Source organism: Schistocerca gregaria, chromosome 3, assembly GCF_023897955.1.
Source record: "Schistocerca gregaria isolate iqSchGreg1 chromosome 3, iqSchGreg1.2, whole genome shotgun sequence".
Classification (NCBI taxonomy): Eukaryota; Metazoa; Arthropoda; class Insecta; order Orthoptera; family Acrididae; genus Schistocerca; species Schistocerca gregaria.
Window position 1 is genome coordinate 607,375,349 of NC_064922.1, and position 24,860 is coordinate 607,400,208.

General features: G+C 44.7%; 1 protein-coding gene across 1 annotated transcript in view; it reads right to left on the reverse strand.

Annotated features, from left to right (window-relative positions):
* The window catches only part of LOC126354633 (UDP-glycosyltransferase UGT5-like), a 72,287-nt gene extending 48,670 nt beyond the window's left edge, over positions 1-23,617 (reverse strand). The window contains exon 1 of the mRNA XM_050004402.1: positions 23,479-23,617. The gene's annotated coding sequence lies outside the window, so the exon portion shown is untranslated. The remainder of the gene's footprint in view (positions 1-23,478) is intronic.
* Positions 23,618-24,860: the final 1,243 nt, after the last annotated feature.

Genomic DNA, 24,860 nt, shown 5'->3' on the forward strand with positions numbered 1-24,860 from the left:
GGCATTTTTGTAATACTCGCCATTGTACTGTTGGGCAGATGGATGTGAACAGCGCGTAGCATTGCGCAGTTGGAGGTGAGCCGCCAGCAGTGGTGGATGTGGGGAGAGAGATGGCGGAGTTTTGAAGTTTGTAAGACTGGATGTCATGAACTGCTATATATATTATGACTATTTAGCTGGCAGTAGTGGTGCTCGCTGTATTGTAGTAGTTCCAGTAACCAAGATTTTTGTGAGGTAAGTGATTTGTGAAACGTATAGGTTAATGTTAGTCAGGGCCATTCTTCGTAGGGATTTTTGGAACTCAGATTGCGTTGCGCTAAAAATATTGTGTGTCAGTTTAAGCACATTAGTGTATAATTTTTCTAAGGGGACGTTTCAACAGTTGTTAACGAACTGTTTGAAGAACGTTCTGGAAAATTAGAGCGAATGAATTGGCCACCCAGATCGCCCGACATGTATCCCATCTAACAATTACGGAACATAATCGAATGGTCAGTTCGGGCACAAAATTCTGCACCCGCAACACTTCCGCAATTATGGACGGCTAAAGAGGCAGCACTCCCCCCATGAACCATAGACCTTAGCGTTGGTGGGGAGGCTTGCGTGCCTCAGAGACACAGATAGCCGTACCATAGGTGCAACCACAACGGAGGGGTATCTGTTGAGAGGCCAGACAAACGTATGGTTCCTTAAGAGGGGCATCAGTCTGGATGATGACTGATCTGGCCTTGAAACATTAACCAGAACCGCCTTGCTGTACTGGTACTGCGAACGGCTGAAAGCAAGAGGAAACTACGGCCGTAATTTTTCCCTAGGGAATGCAGCTTTACTGTATGGATAAATGATGATGGCGTACTCTTGGGTAAAATAATCCGGAGGTAAAATAGTCCCCCATTCGGATCTCCGGGCGGGGACTACTCAGGAGGATGTCGTTATCAGGAGAAAGAAAACTGGCGTTCTACGGGTCGGAGCGTGGAATGTCAGATCCCTTAATCGGGCAGATAGGTTAGAAAATTTAAAAAGGGAAATGGATAGGCTAAAGTTAGATATAGTGCGAATTAGCGAAGTTCGGTGGCAGGAGGAACAAGACTTTTGGTCAGGTGAATACAGGGTTATAAATACAAAATCAAATAGGGGTAATGCAGGAGTAGGTTTAATAAAGAATAAAAAATAGTTTGGGTAAGCTACTACAAACAACATAGTGAACGCATTATTATGGCCAAGATAGACACGAAGCCCACGCCTACAACGGTAGTTCAAGTCTATACGCCAACTAGCTCTGCAGATGATGAGGAAATTGATGAAATGTATGATGAGATAAAAGAAATTATTCAGGTAGTGAAAGGAGGCGAAAATGTAATAGTCATGGGTGACTGGAATTCGACAGTAGGAAAAGGAAGAGAAAGAGACGTAGTAGGTGAATATGGATTGGGAGGAAGAAATGAAAGAGGAAGCCGCCTGGTAGAATTTTGCACAGAACATAACTTGATCATAGTTAACACTTGGTTCAGGAATCATAAGAGGAGGTTGTATACATGGAAGAAGCCTGGAGATACTGACAGGTTTCAGATAGATTATATAATGGTAAGACAGAGATTTAGGAACCAGGTTTTAAATTGTAAGACATTTCCAGGGTCAGATGTGGACTCTGACCACAATCTATTGGTTATGAACTGTAGATTAAAACTGAAGAAACTGCAAAAAGGTGGGAATTTGAGGAGATGGGACCTGGATAAACTGAAAGTACCAGAGGTTGTAAACAGTTTCAGGAAGAGCGTAAAGGAACAATTGACAAGAATGGGCGAAAGAAATACAGTAGAAGAAGAATGGATAACTTTGAGGAATGAAGTGGTCAAGGCAGCACAGGATAAAGTAGGTAAAAAGACGAGGGCTAGTAGAAATCCTTGGGTGACAAAAGAAATACTGAATTTAATTGATGAAAGGAGAAAATATAGAAATGCAGTAAATGAAGCAGGCAAAAAGAAATACAAACGTCTCGAAAATGAGATCAACAGGAAGTGCAAAATAGCTAAGCAGGCGTGGCTAGAGGACAAATGTAAGGATGTAGAGGCTTACCTCACTAGGGGTAAGATAAATACTGCCTACAGGAATATTAAAGTGACCTTTGGAGAAAAGAGAAGCACTTGTATGAATATCAAGGGCTCAGATGGCAACCTATTTCTAAGCAAAGAAGGGAAAGCAGAAAGGTGGAAGGAGTATATAGGGGGACTATACAAGGGCGATGTTCTTGAGGACAATATTATAGAAATGGAAAAGGATGTAGATGAAGAGGAAAAGGGAGATATGATACTGCGTGAAGAATTTGATAGAGCACTGAAAGACCTGAGTCGAAACAAGGCCCGGGAGTAGACAACATTCCATTAGAAATACTGACAGCCTTGGGAGAGCCAGTCCTGACAAAACTCTACCATCTGGTGAGCACAATTTATGAGACAGGCGAAATTCCCTCAGACTTCAAGAAGAATATAATAATTACAATCCCAAAGATAGCAGGCGTTGACAGATGTGAAAAGTACCGAACTGTCAGTTTAATAAGTCACAGCTGCAAAATACTAACGCGAATTCTATTCAGACGAATCGAAAAACTGGTAGAAGCCGACATCGGGGAAGATCAGTTTGGATACCGTAGAAATATGGGAACACGTGAGGCAATACTGACCCTACGATTTATCTTAGAATCTGAATTAAGAAAAGGCAAACCTACGTTTCTAGCATTTGTAGACTTGGCGAATGCTTTTGACAGTGTTGACTGAAATAATCTCTTTCAAATTCTAAAGGTGGCAGGGGTAAAATACAGGGAGCGAAAGGCTATTTACAATTTGTACAGAAACCAGATGGCAGTTATAAGAGTCGAGGAACATGAAAGGGAAGCAGTGGTTGGGAAGGGAGTAAGACAGAGTTGTAGCCTGTCCCCGATCTTATTCAATCTGTATATTCAGCAAGCAGTAAAGAAAACAAAAGAAAAATTCGGAGTAGGTATTAAAATCAGTGGAGAAGAAATAAAAACTTTGAGGCTCGCCGATGACCTTGTAAATCTGTCAGAGACAGCAAAGGACTTGGAAGAGTAGTTGAACGGAATGGACAGTGTCTTGAAAGGAGGATATAAGATGAACATCAACAAAAGCAAAACGAGGATAATGGAATGTAGTCGAATTACGTCTGGCGATGTTGAGGGAATTAGATTAGGAAATAAGACACTTGAAGTAGTAAAGGTGTTTTGCTATTTGGGGAGCAAAATAGCTGATGATGGTCGAAGTAGAGAGGATATAAAATGTAGACTGGCAATGGCAAAGAAAGCGTTTCTGAAGAAGAGAAATTTGTTAACATCTAGTATAGATTTAAATGTCAGGAAGTCGTTTCTGAAAGTATTTTTATGGAGTGTAGCCATGTATGGAAGTGACACATGGACGATAAATACACTAAACAGATTCAGAAGGATGTAGGCTGCAGTATGTATTGGGAGATGAAGAAGCTTGCACAGGATAGAGTAGGATGGAGAGCTGCATCCAACCAGTCTCAGGACTGAAGACCACAACAAAGAGGCAGCGTGGTTCAATACATCTGTAGGAATTTTCCAGCGACATCTGTAGGAATTTTCCAGCGACTTGTTGAGACGATGCCATGTCGAGTGTTTGCACTACGCCGGGATAAATAAGGTCCAACACGATACTAGGAGGTATCAAATGACTATTTCACCTCAGTGTAATTACGACTGTAAGGGATGCGTTTCAGAAATACTTATGTCTGTAAACATTACTACACTTGAGGTATTTTGCAAGGTATCAGTGATATGTCTGGGTCATTTACCCTGTTCACAAAATAGAAAGAACACTTTCAAAGACGGGCTGTGCGACCAGTGAAGTACTGGGCTCATAAGTCAGAGCTACTGACATACTGAACGTGGGACATTCCTCAAAAAGATTCCATACATGTTGAGAAGAGCTGTTATTAAAAATCAGGAATTTGTATCCATACATAGTAAGAAAATATAGTGTCCCCAAAGTACATGTTTACAAAGAGCTATAAAGCAACAAGTTCCTCGAATTTCATTCGCGAATTGTACTATAGAAAGACGTGAAGCGGCATAAATTGCGTGAAACCATAGAATATTTATTTACCTTACCGAAGCAGTTTCAAATGGAATGGACCATCTGCGTGATGCTAATGAGCTGATTGTATTTATTCATTGCCTTTGTAGAACCACCAGCCTCTCTCTCTCTCTCTCTCTCTCTCTCTCTCTCATCGTGAACTGTATATACCAAAAACATAAATAGTGTGAAATGTTTTCATTTTCTGAATATCTGTGGCGTTAGCATGAGGATAATTACAATCACCGACAGAGTAACAATGAAAAAAAAAGAATAATTAATATCAACAATACTAAGAAATCGTATATAATATCACCAGAAAGAGAAAGACTAATGACATAGGCGAAGGTTGAAATAATAGTAACTCTTGTGAAACAGCTGAGTGTTTCGACAGATAACTCTCCAGACAAGGGGGAGGGAAAGCTGTAAGAGGGGGAGGAGGAAGGTGAGGTTAGTGATCTATGGGCAAGTAAGTGGTAGTAATAAGACAAACTATGGTTCAGCGCGCATTGCGGGTTGCCTACATTCAGATGCAAGTATACATTCAGGGGCAATCCCATTGTTCCACTAAGCGGAGTAAGACACCCTTCGATTGACGGGTTGTTCCTCCTGGGGATAATCACTCCTTTTGATTGACAGGTCCTTAACCTATTGTTCCCCCATCCCGCCCTCTCCTCCTCGACCCCTCCACCTCCTCCCCCATCCCTCACGCTACTCCCCTCGCTGATAGAAGCACACTTTCCACATCAATTTGACTGACTAATTAATTAAATCGATCAATTAATTAAATCCACCTTCTGCGAAACCCCCAGCCCCCGCCCTCCCCTCCACCTCCCGGAAATTGGAGGGAAAAAGAATCTGTCGATCGATTATTTCGAGAGAAACGGAATGTAGTAAATAGAACATGGTTTAAACAATTTAGACAATGTGTGGAATATTGTTTATTTAAACAATTTATGGGATTCAATGCAGTGTACAGAATATACACTCCTGGAAATGGAAAAAAGAACACATTGACACCGGTGTGTCAGACCCACCATACTTGCTCCGGACACTGCGAGAGGGCTGTACAAGCAATGATCACACGCACGGCACAGCGGACACACCAGGAACCGCGGTGTTGGCCGTCGAATGGCGCTAGCTGCGCAGCATTTGTGCACCGCCGCCGTCAGTGTCAGCCAGTTTGCCGTGGCATACGGAGCTCCATCGCTGTCTTTAACACTGGTAGCATGCCGCGACAGCGTGGACGTGAACCGTATGTGCAGTTGACGGACTTTGAGCGAGGGCGTATAGTGGGCATGCGGGAGGCCAGGTGGACGTACCGCCGAATTGCTCAACACTTGGGGCGTGAGGTCTCCACAGTACATCGATGTTGTCGCCAGTGGTCGGCGGAAGGTGCACGTGCCCGTCGACCTGGGACCGGACCGCAGCGACGCACGGATGCACGCCAAGACCGTAGGATCCTACGCAGTGCCGTAGGGGACCGCACCGCCACTTCCCAGTAAATTAGGGACACTGTTGCTCCTGGGGTATCGGCGAGGACCATTCGCAACCGTCTCCATGAAGCTGGGCTACGGTCCCGCACACCGTTAGGCCGTCCTCCGCTCACGCCCCAACATCGTGCAGCCCGCCTCCAGTAGTGTCGCCACCGGCGTGAATGGAGGGACGAATGGAGACGTGTCGTCTTCAGCGATGAGAGTCGCTTCTGCCTTGGTGCCAATGATGGTCGTATGCGTGTTTGGCGCCGTGCAGGTGAGCGCCACAATCAGGACTGCATACGACCGAGGCACACAGGGCCAACACCCGGCATCATGGTGTAGGGAGCGATCTCCTACACTAGCCGTACACCTCTGGTGATTGTCGAGGGGACACTGAATAGTGCACGGTACATCCAAACCGTCATCGAGCCCATCGTTCTACCATTCCTAGACCGGCAAGGGAACTTGCTGTTCCAACAGGACAATGCACGTCCGCATCTATCGCGTGCCACCCAACGTGCTCTAGAAGGTGTAAGTCAACTACCCTGGCCAGCAAGATCTCCGGATCTGTCCCCCATTGAGCATGTTTGGGACTGGATGAAGCGTCGTCTCACGCGGTCTGCACGTCCAGCACGAACGCTGGTCCAACTGAGGCGAAAGGTGGAAATGGCATGGCAAACCGTTCCACAGGACTACATCCAGCATCTCTACGACCGTCTCCATGGGAGAATAGCAGCCTGCATTGCTGCGAAAGGTGGATATACACTGTACTAGTGCCGACATTGTGCATGCTCTGTTGCCTGTGTCTATGTGCCTGTGGTTCTGTCAGTGTGATCATGTGATGTATCTGACCCCAGGAATGTGTAAATAAAGTTTCCCCTTCCTGGGACAATGAATTCACGGTGTTCTTATTTCAATTTCCAGGAGTGTAGTTTATTTATTTAGTTAAAGAATTTGCTAGGAAATCGATTGCAGTGTATAGAATGTAGTCTAAACTACTTAGTGTAGAATATTTTTTATTAAAGCAATTTGCACGATACACGGCGGTGTTTGGAACATAAACACATCAAAAAAAGTTTTGTATCACCTCAGTTCCTAGGGTTTCAGAAACTGTACAAAAAATTGGAATAGAGATCAACATAAACATCATTTCCGCCATTTTTATTGCTCATGAAAACCACACATTGCATGTTGTGCCACCACACAGCGAGACCATCAGAGGTGGTGCTCCATGATTCTGTACACACCAGTACCTCTAATAACCAGTAGCACGTTCTCTTGCGTTGATGCATGTCTGTATTCGTCGTGGCAGACTATCAGGGCACTGTTGGTCGAGATTGACCCACTCGTCAACGGCGATTTGGCATAGATCTCTCAGAGTGGTTGGTGGGTCACATTATAAACAGCCCTTTTCCACTAAAATCGCTCTGTGCACTATGGGACTTGATTGCTGAGGTCATCAGTCCCCTAGAACTTATAACTAGTCAAACCTAACTAACCTAAGGACATCACACACATCCATGCCCGAGGCAGGATTCGAACCTGCGACCGTAGCAGTCACGCGGTTCCAGACTGTAGCGCCTAGAACCGCTCGGCCACTACGGTCGGCTTTTTTCAATCTACCCCACGCATGTTCGATAGGGTTTATGTCTGGAGAACATGCTGGACACTTAAGTCGAGCGATGTCGTTATCCTGAAGGAAGTCATTCACAAGAAGTGCGCGATGGGGGCGCGAATTGTCGTCCATGTAGACGAATGCCTTGCCAATATGCTGCCAACATGGTTCCACTATCGGTCGGAGGATAGCATTCACGTATCGTACAGCCGTTACGGCACCTTCTGCGACCAACAGCGGCATACGTCAGTCCCACATAATGCCACACCAAAACAGCAGGGAGCCTCCAGCTTGCTGCACTCGCTGGACAGTGTCTAAGGCGTTCAGCCTAACCGGGTTGCCTCCAAACAGGTCTCCGACGGCTAACCGGGTTGCCTCCAAGCAGGTCTCCGACGGCTGTCTGGTTGAGGGCATATGCGACACTCATCGGTGAAGAGAACGTGATGCCAATCCTGAGCGGTCCATTCGGCATGTTCATGGGCGCTTCTGTACCGTGCTGCATGATGTAGTGGTTGCAAAGACAGACCTAACCATGGACGTCGGGAGTGAAGTTGCGCATCATGCAGCCTATTGCGCACAGTTTGAGTCATAACACGACGTCGTCTGGCTGCTCAAAAAGCATTATTCAACATAGTGGCGTTTTTGTCAGGGTTTCTCCGAGACATAATCCGTAGGTAGCGGTCATCCACTGCAGTAGTAGCCCTTGCGTGGCCTTAGCGAGGCATGTCATCGACAGTTCCTGTCTCTCTGTATCTCCTACACGTCCGAACAAAACATTGCTTTGGTTCACTCTAAGATGCCTGGACACTTCCCTTGTTGAGAGACCTTCCTGGCACAAAGTAACAATGAGGACGCGATCGAACAGCGCTATTGACCGTCTAGGCATGGTTGAACTACAGGCAACACGAGCCGTGTACTTCCTTCCTGGTGTAATGACTGGAACTGATTGGCTGTCGGACCCCCTCCGTCTAATAGGCGCTTTTCATGCATGGATGTTTACATCCCTGAGCGGGTTTAGTGACATCTCTCACAGTGTGAGGGACTGCGTCTGTGATACAATGTCTACAGTCAACGTCTATCTTCAGGAGTGATGGAAAACTTTTTTTGATGTGTGTAGTTTATGTACTTAGTTAAGAAATTTGGTGGGAAATTGTCTGAACTATATAGAATACTGTTAATTTCAACGATTTACAGGATACAAGATGGTAATGGAATGTAGTACATTTAAAGAACAGGTCAGGAAATCGAACGCAGTATGGTACATTTCAACAACTGCGGCGCTTTTTTTTATTCTGATCGCACTAGAAAAAGCTGCGTAAGCTTAATTTATATTTGCTGCCAGAATCAGGGATGTTAAGGCTCTTATTATTTATTTTCCTCATTTTTCTAAGGCACGAAAATCAGAACAAATATATGTATAAAAGATCATGAGATATTTCGAAACCCACTATCACTTTCCACAGACGGACAAATTACAAGAAACTCAGTGGGAAACTGTTTTTTTACAGATCGAGAAACATACAGCCGTCTTAATATGCCGACAGGTAAACCCTGCAAAAGGGGTCTAGAGATCATGAATAGCCGCCGTTTTATGTATCCTATGCGTGTGTGTACCGCTAGTGCACAACAACGAAGATCAACACAGTCCAATGTAATGTTTACAGATCATGTTACTAAATAACACAGACCACGGACCACATATCAGTCTCCTTTATTCTCGCCGCCCCCGAAATCGAAGCACGCGCTCTCTCTCTGTCTCTCCTCCTGTAACATGTCACTGCCAGGGCCTGCACGCCGCGTCGATCGCCGTCCGACCGGGCCGCAAACGAAACAGCATTTAGCCGGTAAACACCTGCTGAATACCGACGCATAAGAGGTGCCTTCCAAAGAAAATTCCTGACTGACAACGGATGCCGCCACGGGCTCTAAGCTGCTGTCTGTGCTGCAGAGAAAGTCCTCACGACAATGAAGTCAATTATATAGCACACAATATGCTGTTTATTTATAAAATTTAATTTGCAGGGGCTGGATCTCACATTTATTTTTTGAATAAGCTCGCATACATAAGCTACATGTCCTAATTACGTAGTTACAATGCACCAAATTGAAGTAGTTGCCTTACTGGATAATTTTCCTGTGTCTGCTCACTTAGACATGCAGCGATCGACTGAGATAGGTCACAGTGCCATCACCAAAGGACGTTTCACCCCCTACTCCTTGCCACTCCCTCCCTACCACTCCTAAAAATAATTGTGAGAAAGAGACTAACTCTGTGCTGGAGAAGAAGGATCCCACAACATGAAATTCAAATCAAAGTCCATAATATATATCGATACACGTTCTTCATTTAATCAGTTTGCAAGAGACGGGCAGACATCCTGAGTGCACCCCCAACCCTTGTTCTCTCTTGACATAATAATAGTAATCACAAGGGAACGGAATGAAGTGCGATATAGTAGCCCTCGTCTGGGCCCTCCTGCGTATGTGTCTATTGTCAGGGTGCCGCCACGAAAGTCAAGACAGCCATATATCCTAATTACAGACCATTTTACTAAATACCACCGACCACGGACCAGATATCAACCTCCTTTGATCTCGTGCCCCCCAAACAAATCATCAAGTGGCAGCATTCTGTTCATCGGCAAATTCCAGCCTGGCTTTCTGTCTCTGTCGGTCGCCAGAAGCCACCCCATTGTTGCCTGTGTGAACCAATGTCTCCAAACAGGAAGCTGGAGGTTTTCATCTCACCTCAGAATATTGTATTCCTGTTGCCTAATGTTGGAGGCAAAGGTAAAGCTGACGCAATTTCGATATCAAAAATAGGGAGAAATAATCCATTTGCACTAAACTGTTAAATTAATTGTTTAAAAATTTACAGGAGTCTAATAGATCTCTTAAAGCACTTACTTCCACCTTACAATGATCCTTCTTCATAATAAAACATATTTTCATCGTTTGTGTATCAAGCCCAAACATTATCGGGTAAAGATATTTGCGCTAAATGTATCCGAGGTCTTCTACGCGCCCTCCTCCACCACAATATTTCCGCTAAACGTATCTGGTGGGGAAAAAAATCCTTACCCTCACACAAGCTAGCGATCGCGAGGCGCGCGCCATGAGCCCACTGTAGGGTAGCCCCCGTCTGCACTTGCTGGGAGAGAGAGATTCATACCGAACGCATCCATGCACGCATTACAACTATCGAAAACAATAAATTGATCAATTGGGAATTTGACGTCGCGACTGCATTTTTAAAAGTACTTTCCGCTACATTCGGAAGGAGGGACGAAGTTTCTACTGAGTGATAGAATAGCACATACAACTGCAAGACAGAGTCCACTCGGATTTATTGAAAAGCACTAAACACGACACACTTAAACCCTGAGCCAGTCTCTAGCAATAAGCTGTCAGGGCTAGATGTCGGAGACAACTGGAAACACTTGCACTCCTGTCCCGTGCTCCACACCCAACCCCCTGTCCCCATGTACCCTGCCAGCGTATTCGAATGCATCGAGGCACCTCCAACCACATGTTCTACAGCTGCAGTGCATTTTTCTTTTGTTGTTGTCTGTATGTCTGTGTCGCAGAAGGCTCCCATGACCCGGAGTAGACCTGAGTTACGTTCAGACTATGGATCGGCCAAGCGTAATATACGGTGCGATGTTGGGATGCAGACCCACAATATGCCACGTCCGGGATAAGGTTTGAAGGTTGATCCGCCGTGCATAATATCCGGAACGATATTCTGATGCACATCCACAGTATACTACATCCAGGATAGTCTTTGAAAGTGGATGCACCGTGTGTTACATTTGGAGATGTGTTCTGTGTTGGAAGTTGGATTCACCAGCGGGAAGACAGGTTCATGGGAGGCTTCCGAGATGCAGACATACAGAAAAGACCAAACAGCAACTGTAGAATATTTGGTTGGAGGTGACTGGATGCTTTCGAGGACCTTGGTGTAGTACGTCGCCCAGCCAGAAAATAATGCATTTGCTCTAGCTGTTGGCAGCTGTACTACAAGTAATTTTAGATTAGGGAATGAGAATTGATGTCATGATCGCATGGGTAGAAGTGACATAAAATTGATAAAATTACAAAAATTACGGAAAATAGTATAAATTGGGGAAAAGTGCGTCGAAATACGGGGAAATTGAGGAAGTACTTTCACGTCTTCTGCTTGATGCAGAACAATTCGTGTACATACGGCGGCAAGAGGAATGTCAGAAAATGTTGTCATGGAAGCACCTGGAACCACGGAAACAGTAATTTTTTTCGTCGAGGCAACATTCTACAGCATGCCTATTAAGGTAATAGTGACACACGCAAGTTCACTGCTCACTTTGATGCTTTCCTGGAAAAAAGAGAATCAACTGCCTGTAAACTTATCTGCATCTTCCTTAAAGGATAATTCAGAGTGGATGGAGTGATCGCATGAGATGGGGTTGTAGTGAGCTATGACTTAATAGTAGACTGGTGATACATCCTAGAGAGAGAGAGGGAGATGTTGCTGCAGGTCATTTGACCATTTTTTCCCGTTGTTCTGTTGGGATGCATCAGTTGTGCGACGTCACCTTCATTCGACTCGTATACAACTGCGTGTTCTATGTGTGACTTAGAGCACTGTGTATTTGCGATCGCTAACAGTAAACCTCTCAGTCATCAAAGAGCTTCCATGTCATGTGTGATGAAACATGTGCATCGTGTTTCGACACATTCCTCTAGACGAACGAAGATTCATGCGACGTAATCGATTCCCCTGCCGCATCTTGCGTCATAAAGTCGAATCTTCATGTCCTGTTTATGGAGTTAGTGGCGGCATGACGTGTAATTTCACGTCAAACATCGCTGCTATGTGTTTCTCTCTTTCTTTATACGAGGTATTCTCCATCACTGAAGATCATTTTATGTAGGTTTGATACGAGCATAGTATAATTTCTGAAACATGATCGGTTGTGAACAGTGGGTTCTATACACCTTTGGAAAGCTGTATTGCGCATGTATCACACAGAATAGGTGTTTTAAGGAAGTAGTTTTTTTTTAATTTTACGGTTTTTCATCATAGTTTATCGTAGAGAAACCTGCAAGGAGAATGTGTATCGTGCTCTGGAAATATATTTCTGACATTGGAACATTAACAGCGGTGCATCCCACATGACTAATGGGTTGGAAAACCCACTGCCCTAACATTATAGCCTGTATTACGTGTAGAACTGTGTATCCTTAGAAGTGGATGTGTTTATGTTCTCTCTTACCAATACCTTCTTGGTACTGACCCCAGATATTAGAGCAATGCCTTAGAATTATTGGCGGCACTGTTGATTTACGTAAAATGCTTCAAACTCCGTCCGCATGAACCTCTGTCATGCATCAAAACTACCCGTTTCTTCTTTTTCTCAACCGTCTGCTATTATATCACCACACTTTCACATCTACTCCTATACACCGAAAAGAGGTGCTAACCTCATCGACGTGGAGAAATATTGTCCTCTTGGATGAATGTGGAACAGCAGTTACAGACTTGGCTCGCTCTATTCCTTCACGAGACGCACAATGTAGCGATCCACTTCTGGTCAGCTACAGATTAAATCGGTGACGGTAATGGAGGAAGGATTGGTCAAAGACAATGCAAGGAGATCTTTCAGTCTCTAACTTTATTCTAAGAATGCGGGAATGCCGTGTGACTCCCATGCACATACAGAAAGATCATAAATTACGCACTATGCTCCAAGTGCTAGAAATGTGTGGATCACTGTCTGTTACACCTTGATGTATATGTTCGAGAATTAACAATGAATGGACGTACTGCACTGGTATCTACCCACATTCGCAATAGTATTCGCAAAGTAGCGAAGGGACATTTTAGCAATGACACAGATATTGGGAGGCATGCTGCCACATCATTGGTCGCTGTTGAAATGACGGTAAAATTATTAAAATTGATCGCATTATCAACTGTGATGTTTATTACAGTACATCGACGGTGTCTTTTTCATACCATCATTCACTGGTATGCTGTTGATTACCACATAATGACTGACTTAGATCGCTTTTTTTGAGATGGAGAAAGAGTGTTCGAGAAGGGGCAACACCTTCTGGGGATGCCTAACACTGAAAGAATGATTGGTACATGACTGAAAAACGAGGTATAAATCGAAACGGAACTCTTAGCCATCAGCTGTTCCGTCACTGTGAAAGATAAGTTTGAATGTAGAGGCCATCAATCACCTTCAGGCAGCTGTTTGGAAATGCTCCGCAACCCCCCAAAACTCTACCAGTTTCCATATGTTGTGGCTGTCTTTTATTTGGAATCATCAGATGCGTGTGTTGAGGTAGCAGCAGCACCATGATTTTCACTGTGCGACTCTAGTTTTCTATGAAAGGTAATGGATCAAAGCATGTTAATGTCAGTTCAGAACCTGACACAGATTTCGAAGTCGTGGCGGAGAAAACAAAAAGTATGGCAGTGTACAAAGCGTGTTACAGCAGAAAGAAACAAAGTATCAAACTACAGAATGGGAATCACTCTTTTGCTACTGTTGGTCTGTGGAGTGTGGGCCTCCTACAGCACAGGCGATGGAACTTTACGTTGGTCTGTGCAAGGGACTTGATCCCTGGCCACCTGCTTCAGTGGATCAGTGCCTGTATATTTAATAGGATCACCATATACGCTCGGTGCCAGTATGCACACAGTATTTGTTTCTAATACATCAGAAGAGAGAGGTTCAGTATAAAAATTTTATCCAGTTCTCTGCTGGTAGAAATTAGCACAGCTTTCATAGATCGTAATTTTTCTCTGTTGGACGATACAGAATAACTATAGATGTGAATGGACCCTGAGGGATGCAAATCTGCTTCGGAATGCAGTACCTGTATGATGTGGAGTCTTCCTAATTTTCCCGACAAGAAACACCACCGTAACTGTTTGTACTGTCTTTTATACTACCTCTGCATGTTTGGCGCTGAGCTTAGACATCGTACACGGGTGTTCCCATGTCCACCGGGTGGTCAAAACACGGTCCTGTCACATTAACTCAGCTCACTTTGTAACTACATGGCCTGCAGAAGGTGGGAGGTATAGCGCTCTCCGACGTCTTCTCAGTTCCGATTTAAATTCGAACGGTCGCATGCGCAAAGCTGCAGCGATGGCGTGGCAGAGACTGAGGAGCAGTTACAAGTTGTATAGCGACTATTTAAAACCAGGTTGGAATTTTACTGTAGCAGATAGGTCAGAGAAAGGAGAATCGTTTCGAGATATGAGAGTGCCACGAATATGATGCACTAGTGGCTGTAATCAGTAAAAGATATCTCCATAGCATCCAACGCACGAATATGGTTGAATGGAAAGACTTTATTCCATATTGCATACAGCATTTCTACCAGAAAGCGTAACATTGCCAGCGACTCTTATGTGTACCTGTAGAACCGAGACCACTTTTTATGCAGGGTGACGGTAACATAGTCGTTTTTAATAGCGCGGTCCTTACGCATGATGTATGTTGACAGCGGTAGAATCCTTTCGTGGTCAGCTTTGTTGGCCGAACTATAGTATCACGTTCCCATTTCCACCGAGTGATCAAAACACCATCCTGTTGGATTAACTCAGCTCAACCTGTTTCTACACGGGTTGCAGAAGGTGGTGGATATAGCGCTTTTCCACTTCCATTCAGTTCCGACTTAGATTGGGATGATCACATGGACGAAGCTGTAACGAGGCCGCGGCAGAGACTAAGGAACGGTTCTAAGATGCAGAGACAGTGTCTAAAACCACGTTGTAGTTTTGCTGTAGCAGATAGTTTCAAGAAAGGTGACTCGTTTCGCGATATGAGAGTGCCACGAATGTGATTCACTAGTGGTTGCATAGGATCCATTGCAGGTGTAGGGTTCAATGGAAAGACTTTATTCGAAGTTGCATACACCATTTCTATCAGATGGCGCGACACTATCAGTGACTCTTGCGTGTGCCTGTAGAACCAAGACCGCTTTCCATGCAGGGTAATATTGTGGTCGTGTTCTTAATAACACGGTCCTTAAGCGCAATGCATGTTGACGGTTGTAGAAGCTTTCTATGGTCAGCTTTAAATGCCGGTTCACAATAGTGTTCCTCGAAAAGCCCATCGTCTTCCATCCAGGGATTCTCATTTGAGCTGTCTGGTGAGAGTAATCCGACTACTGAAAAAGAAAAGTTACTTGTCATGCAAAGTGGCTCTCATGATCAATTTAATTCATTAGCCTCTCGATTTGATATCAGTGACATTCGTCCTGGCGGGTGTAGGTGTGGGTGGGGTACCAAGGACATGATTTTTCGCTTGCTGCTTTTCTCGTTGCCACTATATGTTTTGACGATATTTCAATCATCCTCCTATAAAATCAAATGTGTTACCGAATTTATAAAGTGATACATAGCTGTTACCTCAAGAGATTAAGTATGTGATGAGACATCCTGTGACAGTGGTTGATCTTAGCAATCCGTCATGAGCCAAAACTGAGTTTAATATTCTAGTCCTGTCCTGTATGACGTGACGAATAAGGAAAGAAATTTTTCTACCTAATGAAAGAAAGGGAATATGACCTACGCTATAGCCCTGTACGGGATTTTCATAACAATTAACGATACTTCAGGGACGTGAAAACGCGTGTGTTGTTCGATTACACTATCTTCGAAAATAAAGGGTATAAACTTGAGGAATTTACATTTCGCGTGAGAAATTCGAGATGTATGGTCAACAACATCGTGGCCTCGGATTGGGTAAAGTAGATTTTTTAAACTGGTGGGCGTATGTCAGGGTGCAATTGTTTAGAAGGACTGCACACGTCCAAGCTGCAGCTGCTTGTTTCGCAGTGCACCGCAAGGGCGATCACAAGTAGTTGGCAACCGGAAGTAGCGGCTAGCTCAGCCTTGGACGCAAACAAAGAATGTGCCTACCTGTCTAATCTTGACCGCGCCAGCGATGGCTGGCGAAGTGACCAGTGTGCTGGGTGAGAGGGACAGAAGAGGACGGGCGTGTGTTGCGCGAGAGAAAATTCAAAATGATGAACTTTGGGCTGGGCGTATTGATAACATCCGAATTCCTCCCACTCCAGCCATTACAGGATGCCCTCCATAGCTGGGAGTGGTACACTCTGACGTACATGCGCGACCACGACAGCGAGTGCGGCTAAGGCGGAAATTTTCACTGATCTCTTTTCGTTCGCGCTGGCAATGTACGTGGGGACAGGAGCACTGCCTATGGATCTCAGGACAGGAGGGTGGGGTGGATATGCGAGTGTTTGCACCTGTCTCCGACATCTAACTCTGACAGCTTTTTGCTACAGACTGGATCATGGTTTAAGTGCGTCTTGTTTCGTGCTTTTCGATTCATCGGATTGGTCTCTGTATTGCAGTGGTATTTGTTGTTGTTTGTTGTTGTTGTCTTCAGTCCTGAGACTGGTTTGATGCAGCTCTCCATGCTACTCTATCCTGTGCAAGCTGCTTCATTTCCCAGTACCTACTGCAACCTACATCCTTCTGAATCTGCTTAGTGTACTCATCTCTCCGTCTCCCTCTACGATTTTTACCCTCCACGCTGCCCTCCAATGATAAATTTTTTGTTGTCTCTATTTTATCACGCAGTAGCACCGTCTTCCCCCTTCCAAATGTACAAAAAAAAAAAACGCTCCGTCGTCAGGCCAATAGTGGCCTACCGGGACCATCCGACCGCCGTGTCATCCTCAGAGTAGGATGCGGATAGCAGGGGTGTGGGGTCAGCACACCGCTCTCCCAGTCATTATGATGGTATTCTTGAAAGAAGCCGCTACTATTCGGTAGAGTAGCTCTTCAGTTCGCATCACGAGGCTGAGTGAACCCAGAAAAATTGCAGCAGCGCATTGCGGCCTGGATGGTCACCCATCCAAGTGCGGACCACACTCGACAGCGCTTAACTTCTGTGACCTCACGCGAACCGGTATATCCACTACGGCAAGGCAATTGCCACCCCTTGCGAATTTAGCGGAGAGAATAATTTGGGAGTGTATAGTACCTTTAAAAACGCAGTCGCGGCGTCAATTTCCCGATTGATGAATTTATTGTTTCTGATAGTTATATTACGTGCACGCGTGCTTTCGGTGCCGGCAGGCATGGCTGGTGGAGGTGTGGGTGTCTCTCCCAGGCAGTGCATATATGGGCTACCATGCAGTGGGCTCGAGGCGCGCGCCTCATGATCGTTAGCTTGTATGATAGTCAGGATTTTGTTCTTTTCTGTTTTTGCAGCAGATACGTTTAGTGGAACCGTTGTGGAGGAGAGGAGACGCACAGCACCTCGGAGTCACTCAGCGCTACGATCTATTTGTGACGGAAATGTCTTTACTTGATAATGTTTGCGTGTGATACTCAAATGCTGAAAATATGTTTTATTATGAAGAAGGATCATTGTAAGGTGGATGTGAGTGTTTTAAGCGATCTATTCGACTCCTGTAAATTTTCAAACAATTAATTTAACAGTTTAGTGCAAATGAATTATTTCTCCCCATTTTTTATATCGAAATTGCGTCAGCTTTCCCTTTGCCTCCAGCATTAGGCAGCAGGAATACAGTATTCTAAGGTGAAATGATTACCTCAGCTTCGAGTCTGGAGACACTAGTTCACACAGACAACAATGGAGTGGCTTCTGGCGACCGACAGAGACAGAAAGCCAGGCTGGAATTTCCCGATGAACAGAATGCTGCCACTTGATGATTTGTTTGGGGGCCACGAGATCAAAGGAAGCTGATATCAAGTCCCTGGTAGGTGGTATTTAGCAACATGGTCTGTAATTAGAATATTTCGCTGCCTTGACATTCGTGGCGGCACCCTGACGACAGAAACACACTCAGGTGTGCTAAAACAAGGGCTACTATATCGCACTTCATTTCATTCCCTTGTGATTACAGTTATTATGTCATGGGAAGCAAGGACTGGGGGTGCAGTGACGACGTCTGCCCGTCTCTTCCAAAGTGATTAAATAAAGAACGTGTATCGATACTTTGATTTGAATTTCGTGTTGTGAGATCCTTCTTCTCCAGGACAAAGTGCGTCTTTTTCTTACCAACTTTTTTTAGGAGTGGTAGGGAGGGATTGGCGAGGAGTAGGGGGTGAAACGTCCTCTGGTGATGGCACTGAGAAGTAGCTCAGTCGATCACTGCATGTCAAAGTGAGCACACACAGGAAAATTATCCAATAAGGAAACTCCTTCAATCTGCCACATTGTATCTACGTAATTAGGACAAGTAGCTGATGGGTGCGAGCTTTTTCACCACATAAAAGTGAGATCCAGCCCCAGAAAATTAAATTTTGTAAATAAACAGCATATTGTGTGCTATATAATTGACTTCATTGTCGTGAGGACTTTATCTGCAGCACAGACAGAAGCTTAGAGCCCATGGCGGAATCCGTTGTCAGTCAGGAATTTGCTTTGGAAGGCACCTCGCATGCGTCGGTATTCAGCAGGTGTTTACCGGCTAAACGCTGTTTCGTTTGCCGCTCGGTCGGACGGCGGTCGACGCGGCGTGCAGGCCTGGCGGTGACATGTCACAGGAGGAGAGGCAGAGAGAGAGCGAGTGTTTCGACTTTGGGGCCTGCGAATATAAAGGAGGCTGATATGTGGTCCGTGGTCTGTGTTATTTAGTAACGTGATCTGTAAACATTACATTGGCTGGTGCTGATCTTCGTTGCGGCGCACTAGCGGTAGACACACACACGGGATACATCAAACGGCGGTTGCTGCATCGCACTTCATTCCATTCATGATGTGTAGACGACTTTTGCAGCATTTAACTGTGAGTGCAATATGACTTCTGTATGTTTCTTGATCCACACAAAATAGTTTCAGCAATTTGTCATACGTGAAAAGTGACGATGGGTTTCGAAATATGTGGTGAACTTTTAGGTATATATTTGTTCTCATTTTCCTGTCTGTGCTTAGACACCAGTGTCCTTCGAAAAGTGAGGAGAGTAAATAATATGAACCTTAACATCCCTCATTTTGGACGCAAATATAAACTAAGCCTGCTCAGCGTTTCCAAGCACGATCAGACTAAAAAAAAAAGCGCTGCAATCGTTTAAATATTGCATATAGCGATCGATTTCCTGACTGATAAACTATATTCCATACACCTTCTCGTATCCCGTAAATTCTATAAATAAACAACCAATGGAAAATCCAGAATGGATGTAACAATATTTTGAAAAGGAAAGTTGCTACTCACCATATAATGGAGATGCTGAGTCGCAGATAGGTACAACAAAACTACTGTCACAAATAAATAAAGCTTTCGGTCATTAAGGCCTTCATCATCAACAGACATAGACACATACAACACACACACACACACACACACACACACACACACACACACACACATACATACACAAACACATACGCAAAAGTGACTCACATACATGGCCGCAGTGTCAGGCAACAGGCAATTGAAACCACACTGCAAGCATCAGCACCATTGCATGATGGGCGTGGTGACATGGTGTCAATAAGGACGAGGCTGAGGTGGGGAGGGGGAGGGATAGTATGGTGGAGGTGGCAAACTGTGAAGTTCTGCAGATAAGACAGTGGGCATGGGTGACGGGGGGAGTGGGGGGGGGGGGGGGGAAGTAGCGGAAAACGAGAGAAGTAAAAAGACTGAGTGTGATAGTGGAATGATGGCTATGTAGTGCTGGAATGGCAACAGGGAAGGGGCTGGATGGGTGAACACAGTGTGGCTAACGAAGGTTGAGGTAAGGAGCAAAACGAAAACATAAGATGTATTGCAGGGAGAGTTCCCACCTGCACAATTCAGAGAAGCTGGTTTTGGTGGGGAGGATCCATATGGCACAGGCCGTGAAATGAAGAATGTCATGTTTCGCAGTGTTTTCTGCAACAGGGTGGGACACCCTTTTTTCTTGGCCACAGTTTGTTGGTGGCCATTCATGAGGACAGATAGCTTGTTGGTTGTCATGCCCACATAGAATGCAACATAGTGGTTGCAGCTTAGCTTATAGATCACATGACAGGTTTCACAGGTACCTCTACCTTTGATGGAATGGTTGATGTTTGTGACTGGACTGGCACAGGTGGCGGCTCGAGGATGTATGCGGCAGTTTTGCATCTATGTCTATCACAGGGGTGTGAACCATGGGGTCAGGGCTTGGGACCAGTGGATGTGTAAGGATGGACCAGTATATTGTGTAGGTTTGGTGGACAGCGGAATACCACTGTGGGAGGGATGTGAAGGATAGTGGGCAGGACATTTATCATTTCAGGGCACGATAAAAGGTAGTCGAAACCCTGGAGAACCATGTAATTCAATTGCTCCAGTTCTGGATGGTACTGAGTCAGAGGGGAACACTCCTTTGTGACTGGACAGTGAGACTTTGAGAGTTGGTGGGAGATTGGAAAGCTAAGGCATGGGAAATTTGTTTTTGTACAAGGTTGGGAGGATAATTACGGTCTATGAAGTCTTCATTGAGACTTTTAGTGTATTTCACCACCACTGCAGATGTGATGACAACAGGTGACTAGGCTGTAAGGAAGGGACATCTTGGTATGGAATGGGTGGCAGTTGTAGATGTGGAGTTATTGCTGGTTGTTAGTAGGTTTGATATAGACAGGGGTACTGATGTAGCCATCTTTAAGGTAGAGATCAACGTCTAGGAAGGTGGCTTGTTGGGTTGAGCAGGACCAGGTGAAACAAATGTGGATGAAGTTGAAGAGGTTCTGTACAAGTATAGATAGAGTGTCTTCATCATAGATGCAGATGACAAAGATGTCATCAATGAATCTGAACTAGGTGAGAGGTTCAGGATTCTGGGTTTCTAGGAACGATTCCTTTAGAAGACTCATGAATAAGTTGGCATAGGATGGTTCCATGCACGTACCCATAGCTGTACCCCAGATTTAATTGTCAGTAATGTCTCCAAAGGAGAAGTAATTGTGAGTGAGGATATAGTGGGTCATGGTGACTAGGAAGGATGTTGTTGGTATAGAATTCATCAGATTTTGGGAGAGGTAGTGCTCAATAGTTGTAAGGCCACGGGTATTAGCAATGGTAGTGTAAATGGTGGTGGCATCAATATTGACGAGCAGGGCCCCAGGTGGTAAAGGGACAGGAATTGTGAAGAGTAGGTAGTGGAAGTGGTTGGTATCTTTTACATAGTAGAGTAGGTTCTAGGTAATAGGTCGAACATGTTGGTCTACAAGAGCAGAGATTCTCTCAGTGGGGGCACAGTAACCAGCCACAATGGGGCAATCTGGGTCGTTAGGTTTATGGACTTTATGAAACATGTAGCAGGTAAGAGTGTGGGGACTAGCAGGGGTGAGTAGATATATGGACTCCGAACCTTGCCGCGCCGTCATTCTCCAAATCCTTCAACATGCAAACTAACCTAACATCCACAGAAAGAACTGCAGTCCACCATCTAAAACCTGATCCTGACCTTATAATTCTACCTGTAGACAAAGGCCTCACCACTGTTGTTTTGAACTGCAAGAATTACCTAGCAGATGGACTCCGCCAGATGTCAGATATTTCCACCTACAATCCTCGACACAGTGACCCCATTCCAGAAATCCAGCAGGATCTCCAGTCGCTACTCAAATCCTTACGCCCATCCCACAACCTCTCTCTAGAGTCCATCTCTCTACTCAACCCTACCATTCCTGCACTCCTACTTCCTGTACATGCTTCCAGGATGCTCTTTTGTGTCCAGTTACTGTGGCCCCACTGAGAGAATCTCTGCTCTTGCAGACCAATACCTTCAACCTATTACCTGGAAACTACCCTCCTATATAAAAGATACCAACCATTTCCTCCACCAACCCTTCACAATTCCTATCCCTTTACCACATAGCACACGGCTGATCACTTTATACTCACTTTCCTAAAGCCTATGGCCTCACCACTATTGAACACTACCTTTCTCAACACCCATCGGATTCCAAACCAACAACATCCTTCCTTGTCGCTATGACCAACTATATCCTCACCCACAGTTACTTCTCCTTTGAAGGCATTACAAACAAACAAATGTGGGGTACAGCTATGGGTACCAGTATGGCACCATCCTACGCCAACCTATTCATGGACCATCTAGAGAAATCCTTCCTAAAAACGCAGAATCCTAAACCCCTCATCTGGTTCAGATTCACTGACGTCATCTTTGTGATCTGCATCTATGGTGAGGACACCTTCTCTTAATTCCTCCAGAACCTCAACAACTTCACCCCCATTTGTTTCACCTGATCCTACTCAAACCAACAAGCGCCCTTCCTAAATGTTGACCTCCACCTCAAAGATGGCTACATCATTCCCTCCATCCATATCAAACCTGCTAACCACTTCGACAGCTGCCACGTGACAGCTGTCCCTTCCATGCACCCTAGCCACCCGCGATCGTCACATCTGCATTGACGAGTGGTCCCCCTTGAAATATACCGAAGGTCTCACTGAAGCCTTCACAGACCGCAATTATCCTCCCAACCTTGTACAAAAACAAATCTCTCATGCATTAGCTTTCCAGTCTCCCACCACCTCCCAAAGCCCCACCATCCAGTCACAAAGTAGCATTCCCCTCAAACTCACTACCACCCAGAACGCGAACAACTGAATTTGCAGAGGGTAGATATAATTAACTGATTGATTTAATTAATTAGTCAATGAAATTAATATCAAAAGTGTACTTTTATCAGTAATGGGAGTTCCCTGAGTGATTGGGGAGGAGGAGGAAGAGGTGTTAGGGAAATAATAGGTTAAGGACCTGTCAATCAAAAGGAGTGATGTAGAGCACAAAGCACAACAATGTGTGTAGTGGATGGACTATGTGAGAAACCTGTAACCTCCACTGCATTAATGCTACTAATTGAGAAAAAGTAATTACTGGTAACTTATATAATCAGTATAAGAGTCTTACGTAATTTTGGCTCTAGTAATGATCTTTTGAAAATAGTTTAGTTGCATGACTAAAACACAATCGAATCGTTTACTTTTTACTCCTCAGAAAATTTCATTTTACCCTCGGGGGTAATTACCCCCAGGTTGGGAACCATTAATATAGAGGGCGCGGTCTGTATTCAACCATCCATGATGATGGTTTCTGTGTTAGAAATGATATGGTCGAAAAGAAGATCGTCAAAAAGGTGTCCAACAAGAGCGTTAATCGCCACTTCCATCCGGCGTGAACTTTTATACGAACGTTCTTCAAGCATGTACATTAAGATTAATATACGATAAAGAATGTGGAGAGCATAACGTATTAAGTAGCGACGTTCACCTGTCAGCCTGTAGTCCTGATCAGCAACGACACTGCAAACGTGTGCTGACCCTGATGTAGGCCTCAGCCACGGACGTCGGCGCCGCCTTCAGGGCAATGTGATGTCGTCTGAATGCAAGTGCTCCTTTCCGCTGCATTTATCTCGCATTGGCTGACCTCGGCAGAGACAACATTCGGTGACGTCATCACTACAGCACTTTCTCACGAGAAGCGTCCAGGCATCTCGGTGCCAAGGTCGGCGGAAGTGCCGGCTCATGCAAGACTGCTTAACGTTGAGTTCTGCTTTGAGATAAGCAGCACTGACTTGGCAACTTTTGTGGTTAGGTCGCGCCCTCTTTGTGACAGCAAGTTGAGTTTGTGTTTGTAAATCCTACCAAAAACAGATAAAAGACAATTATCTGGATTATATTCTTAGTTCATTTGACTTATTTAAGGTTTATACGTATACGCCAACACACGTGTATGCATTTCTCAGGCTAGAAAAGAGCAATTATGTGGATACCAATGAAATTGTGTTTCTGTTACAATGTTGCTACATATCGCACAATAACGTAACTCAAGTATCCACCTTATCTACAAAATGACATTTTTTTATACAATAGTTCGTAGCGTGTCGCAATTAGAGTCAGTTTCTATAACTTGTTGTAAAATTATGTACAAATGCTCTGTCGCTATACTAAGTGGTCTCCACAATGTTATTTAATACTATTCGGAAAATGCAAACTTAAACATAATAACCTGTCTTCGCTTCTGTCCTTGTTATTCCTTAAAATGTGTGAAAAGACAACACACGCTGTGATAGAATGTTGTGTGTGAGACGAATGGGAACTAAGCTCTTTATAGAACTTGTGTATGCTGTATTGATTGGCACTCATTACAAAAAAATGGTTCAAATGGCTCTAAGCACTATGGGACTTAACATCTGAGGTCATCAGTCCCCTAGACTTAGAACTGAATAAACCTAACTAACCTAAGGACATGACGCACAGCCATGCCCGAGGCAGGATTCGAACCTGCGACCGTAGCAGCAGCGCGGGTCCGGACTGAAGCGCCTAGAACCGCTCGGCCACCACGACCGGCTGCACTCATTACAGAAACTGGAGGGAACTGCTTTAATGAGTTGGTGCTGCGCCCGCAGTAACCATTGGTACTTACCAGGAAAGTGTTGACGACCGCATACAATGGCACAAACTGACGTTTTATAACGTGCAAGTGTGTAGTTTACGGGAAGCTCACCAGCATCGATATCAATCTCCTCGCTAAAGTCTGATCACACAGTTAGTGAAACGAGGAAATTAGTATACACTGCAGACACAAATAGCATAGCAGATACACTCAGACTAAAAAGAAGACCCACGGAGGAATTATCCGCATGCGACGAA